We start from the raw sequence: 6,000 nt of genomic DNA, 5'->3' as shown, positions 1-6,000 counted from the left end.
ATGTGGGGCTTGAACCCACAAACTGTGAGATCATGACCTAAGTTGAAATCAAGAGTTGGACACTTGGGGCGCCTGGGTGGCTTAGTCGGTTAAGCGTCCGACTTTCGCTTGGGTCATGATCTCACGGCTCGTGGGTTCGAGCCCCGCGTCAGGCTCTGTGCTGACTGCCAGCTCAGAGCCTGGAGCCTGTTTCGGTCTGTGACTCCCTCTCTCTCTGACTCTCCCCGGCTCACGCTGTCTCTCTCTCTCTCTCTCTCCTAGAAATAAATAAAAAAAATATTTAAAAAAAAACAACTTAAAAAAAAAAAAAGAGTTGGATACTTAACTAGTTGACTGAGCCTCCCAGGTACCCTAGGAGTTTTTTGATAATTGATTCAATTTTTTTGTTGGTTATTGGTCTGTTCACATTTTATTTCTTTCTTCAGGAATTTATCCATTTCTTCTAGGTTGTCCCATTTTTTAGCAAACAGTCTTTCACAGTATTATAATTGTGTGTATTTTTGTGGTATTGGTTGTTTAATGTAATATTTTTTTAAAACCAAAATTAATGAAAAAATCCATAATGAACAGAATATCAAAATTTTAAATAAAGACATCTGCTCATCAACAATTCACCTCCCCCTAATCCTAATCGTGGTTATGGGAAGGTTAAGTGTTAGGTGATGTCAAAAGAGATGGGCAAGATTATCTAGGGGTTTTAAGTCTGAAAATCTTGAGGTCATAGATATATAATTCCATACTTGAATTTTGACTGTATCACCTTAGATTAGTTACTTAACCTACCAAGCTTCAGTTTCTTCATGTGTAATAGGGAGCTAATAATGCTTATCCCATTAGGTTTTTGTACTAATTAGATAAGAAAATACAAAGTACTTATGCTTGATCCACAGAGGCTCATTCAGCTTTTGTGGAGCATAAAGCTTATATAATTTGGAAGTCCCTCTTTAAGAAAAATAAAGTTAGGAATACAAACTTGGCATGGTAATGAATAGAATAAGTAAATAAGTCATAAGTAATAAACTTTTTAAAAGCACAAACCCCTCAAAGGAAAATATTTCTAAAAATCTGTTGCCCCTACACATCAACTGTAATATTTTTTTCCAACAGTATTTTGGCTACATTCCCGTTAATTAAATTTTCACAGCACAATAATTTTGTAATACTTTCTGTAGAGAGAATAGAAAAGATAACTTTTTTCTCGAGCATGTTGATCTGTTTTATGTCACTGATAGTTTAGAAAAGTCTCTTTAAGTGTTACAACTCACCATTGATAATGTCTTGTCAATTCTTAGGATTGTTCTTATATTTGGGGAAATTTCCATCAAGCGTTTTTCATATATGAACTGTAATAATTGGAAGAATACTCCAAAGACCAGAAATGTCCATTCATTTCAAATATCATTTCTTTTTACTAACCATGTATTTCTGGTCTATGGCCATACCACCCTGAATGCGCCCGATCTCATCTGATCTCGGAAGCTAAGCAGGGTCAGGCTTGGTTAGTACTTGGATGGGAGACTAACCATGTATTTCCGGTAACTTGAGGAGTCAGTTACTTCACCCAGGCACCCCTGGCAACTGACACAGCTGGGAGAGAGCTTCTGGACACTGCCGATGGAAAGGGCTTACTGCAGAGGCTCTGTCCACACAGTGGCTCAGCACACATAGATCTCTTTGGTGCACAACAAACTTCCCTACGACGTATGGGAATCTCAGAGAGAACAATTACCTAATGGGAACTAGTTCATCTATGCTACTTAGATATTATTACAGCCTTTTCAAATGGGAATCTCTGATCTCCCTTTTCATAAAAAAAACTACTAATCTAAACAGCTTTATCAAAGTGTGATTTAACATGCCATAATGTCACTCATTTAAAGTATACAAATGATTTTTGGCAAATTTATAGACTTTAAGCAACAATTACCACAATCCAATTTAGAACATTTTCATCACCCCAAAATGATTTCTCATGTTCATTACGTCACTCCCAATTCCACTGCCAGCCCTAGGCAACTACTAATTTGCTCTCTGTCTTTATAGATTTGCCTCTTCTGGACATCTTATATAAATGGAATCACAACGGCAGTTTTTAAGACCTTTTCTGTAATCTTGCATGTCTCTTTAGTTCTCAGGTCTTTGTTCCTTGCCCTGAAGCAGTTGACATAAGTACTTGCTATCTCTACATATTGTTTTCCTGTTTAACATAGCTCCTGGACTTTTACTCAGTCACATCTGTTTTAAGTTGTTATTGCAATATCTCTTCCTTTCCATTAGCATAATTTCATTCATTCATTGTTGGCTGAGTTTCTTAAGCAGGTACTATGCTAGGCACTCTCATACGAAGATTAATAAAACCAAGCGTCTACTTCTGCATTTATGATCTAGCTGGAGAACCAGACCTAAGTGCAAATAGTGTGATAAATGCTACAAAATAGGCAGGCGCTAAGTGCCATGGGATGGTTTACAGTTATAATAACGGCATTTATTGAGGACCTGGGTGCCAGCAAAGTTGATTCAGTTTAAAGTTTCAGGGGCGCCTGGGCGGCTCAGTTGGTTAAATGTGTGACTCTTCATCTCTGCTCAGCCATTAATACCGCAGTTCCCGCCCAGCCTCAGGCTCCATGCTGATAGTGCAGAGCCTGCCTGGGATTCTCTCTCTCTCCCCCTCCCCTGCTCATGTGCATACATGAGCACCTGTGTACACTCTGTCTCCCTCAAAATAAATAAAAATAAACTTTAAAGTTTCAGGGCTCTTCACTTGCACAAGCCTCTTCCAAGACAAAATTGCAGTGGGTGAGGGTCTCTAGCAACTTGTTCACTTGGTGATATGTTTTTGTAATTTTTCTAAAAGTAAGCTTTTTTTTTAAGTTTTATTTTCTTTATTTTGGAAGAGAGAGAAAGCATGAGTCAGGGAGGGGCAGAGAGAGAGGAAGAGAGCGAGAATCCCAAGCAGGCTCTGCATTATCGGTTTAGAGCCCGATGTACGGGCTTGGACCCACGAACAGTGAGATCATGACCGGTACCAAAGTTGGACACGGCTGACTGAGCCACCCAGGTGCCTCGAAAGCGAGATATTTTAACTGAAATCAAGACCACTAGCTCTTTTTCCCCCAGCCACTTCTCTATCACACATTTTCTTGTGTCAGGTGGCTGAGTAATTATGGCCATTTTCAAGATCCAGCAAAAAGTAAGTCAAGTTGGGGATACATTTCGTTTGGATTTAGTGGGATATTTTTTTGTGGCTTACAGTCATTTTCAGGTTTATTAGATTATTGCTACCCACACCCATGTAGAATCACCTACTGGGCCACATTATCCTGTGTTGTGACGCAAAAGCACAGAACCAGAGATTGAACTGCAGTATGAATGTGTCCTGTCATACCAAGTTACCAGAAGTCTGTGACTAGTGCAAGATGACATTTGAAATGAATGGACCCAGAAGCTGCTCTGTGGAATATTCTTCTAATGAATTATTACAGCTCATACATGAAAAACACTTGATGGAAGTTTCCCCAAATTTAAGAACATTCCTTAGAATTAACACATTACCAATAGTGAGTTGTAACATTTAAAGACACTTTTCTTAGCAATCAGTGATGCAAAACAGATGAACATGCTCTAGATAAAGACAGTCATCTTTATTATCTCTGTAGAAAATATTACAAATTTTTGTGCTGTGAAAATTAAATTAAAGGGATGTGTGCCTGGGTGGCTCAGTTGGTTGGGAGTCGGACTCTTTATTTCTGCTTAGTTCATGATCTCATGGGATTGTGGGATCAAGCCCCATGTGGGGCTCTGTGCTGTAAGCTTGGGATTCTGTCTCTGTCCCTCTTTCTCTGCCCCTCCCCAGCTCGTGCTCTTTCTCTCAAAATAAATAAACTTAAAAAAAAAAAAGAAAATTTAATTAAAGGGAATGTAGCCAAAATACTCTTGGGGAAAAGAGTATTACAATGATGTGTACAGGCAGAGTCTGTGCTCCAAAATAGACATTTTCTCCTCCTCTTCTCCATTCCCCCCCCAATTAAACTCTGTTCTTCCTTTTCTTCTTTTTCCCTCCAGCTCTATTGAGATATAATTGACAAATAAAAAGTGTCTATATTTAAAGTGTACAATGCAACGGCTTGATATATGCATGCATTGTGAATGACTGTCACAATCAAGTTAATAAACACATCTGTTACCTCACATAGTCACTTTTTTTGATGTGGTCAGTAAGTTAAGATCTACTCTCTTAGCAAATTTCAAGCATACAGTATAGTATGAGTAACTATGGTCCTCATGCTGTACATTATTATGTCCCCAGAATTTCTAACTGAAAGTTTGTACTCTTTGACCAATAGCTCCCTGTTTTCCCTGTCTCCCAGCCCCCGGTAACCACTGTTCCATTCTCTAATTCTATGAGAATGACTCTTTTAGATTCCACATATAAGTGAAGTTATATAGTATTTGTCTTTCTCTGACTTGTTTCACTTAGCATTATGTCATCCAGATTCATCCATAATGTCACAAACGGCAGGATTTCCTTCTTCACAGCTGAATAATATTCCATTATATATTTACTAATAGCATATGATATATAGTATGTAACAGAGCATATATAATAGATACATAATTACGTATCACATTTTCTTTATTCATTCATCCCTCCATAGACACTTAGGTTGTTTCCATTTCTTGGCCATTAGAAAAAAGGGAACCCTTGTTCACTATGGGTAGGGATGTAAATTGGTACAACTATTATGGAAAATACAACGGAGGGTGTTGAAAAAATTAAAAATTGAACTACCATGGACCCAGCAAATCCCACTACGGGGTATGTATTTGAAGGAAATGAAATCAATATTACAAAAAGCTATCTGCACTCCCATGTTCGTTGCAGAATTCACAATTGCCAAAATTAACTTATTTTTGTTTTCATTTGGAACACGAGGAAAGAACTCGGGTAAATTACCTTCCCATGTGGACTTAATGTTTCATGTATCACTATCCGTCTAGGGCAATTGTATTTTGAAATACAGATGCTAGTTAATACATGAATTAGACTTTAATGGTGGCAAAGTTTTTGCTATCATAGAAACCTCCCTCTTTTTTCAATGAGAAAGATAATTATCAGGAGAGAGCTGCCACTTGTCACATTGTTTGGCAGCTTTTATTCATTACCTCAAGCCTCTTGGAGACTTAGCAAATTAAGACACAGAATGCTCAATTAAGTTTGAATTACAGATAAACAACACATAATTTAATCTAAGTATATCCCAAATATTTCATTTTCCTTTAGACAGTGTGAGCTATGCAATTTTTGGGACATACTTAAATTACGTGTTGTGTATTTGAAATTCAAAGTTCACCGGGCATCCTGTATTTTATCTGAGAACTCTATTGTAAGTAAGTAATCCAAGCTGAGAGCTTGGATTAGGTTGCTCTGAAACGCTGTTTGTTTTTTTAAACAGAAAGTCTTCAAGACAAAACATTACATTTCTCTCTCAACGGGGAAGACTACGTTCCGGTTTCTTAGTTCTTTCTATTAGAAACATGATTGAAAAGAGAAGCCAATTCTGCTGTGGTAGAGATGGTCCCAAAGAGCCGCACGTGGGCCACCCTCTAGAGAATGAGAATAGCAAACACTGGGCACAAGTAGGCCTTCAGCTGACCCTCTAATTGGAGCTCGCTGGCCCTTTGCACGGGCTTTGAAGCCAAGCACGAGCCCGAACCTAGGCGACCTCCTTCTCTCCCCCTTTCTCACTCAGTCCTTGAGATTAACTTCCAAAGGGACCCCGCCTCTCTCCAGATGCCTGACGCTCTCTCCCCCTCACCCCTGCGCCTCCTTGCCCGGTGGGCGGGAATCGAGGCGCTAAGTACCCAGAATTAACAGCGAGCGTTGAAAGCCACAGCTCCCAAGGTGTGCTCGACTGCTCTCGTTCATTCCAGAAGGGTCTTCCGCGGGGAAAAAGAGGGACCGGCCGAGCAACGGCGCTGTGCCCCTCCAAGTCTAAGCTG

The 6,000-nt window shown here is 39.3% G+C and overlaps 1 pseudogene; it reads left to right on the top strand.

Moving 5' to 3' along the window:
* The first annotated feature begins 1,428 nt into the window (after positions 1-1,428).
* On the top strand, positions 1,429-1,548 carry LOC120236163 (annotated as a pseudogene).
* Positions 1,549-6,000: the final 4,452 nt, after the last annotated feature.

Source organism: Hyaena hyaena, unplaced genomic scaffold (genome assembly GCF_003009895.1).
Source record: "Hyaena hyaena isolate Hyena2069 unplaced genomic scaffold, ASM300989v1 scaffold_146, whole genome shotgun sequence".
In the NCBI taxonomy this organism is placed as follows: domain Eukaryota; kingdom Metazoa; phylum Chordata; class Mammalia; order Carnivora; family Hyaenidae; genus Hyaena; species Hyaena hyaena.
Note: the sequence above shows the minus strand (reverse complement) of the source record. Positions and strands in the feature narration are given on the sequence as shown.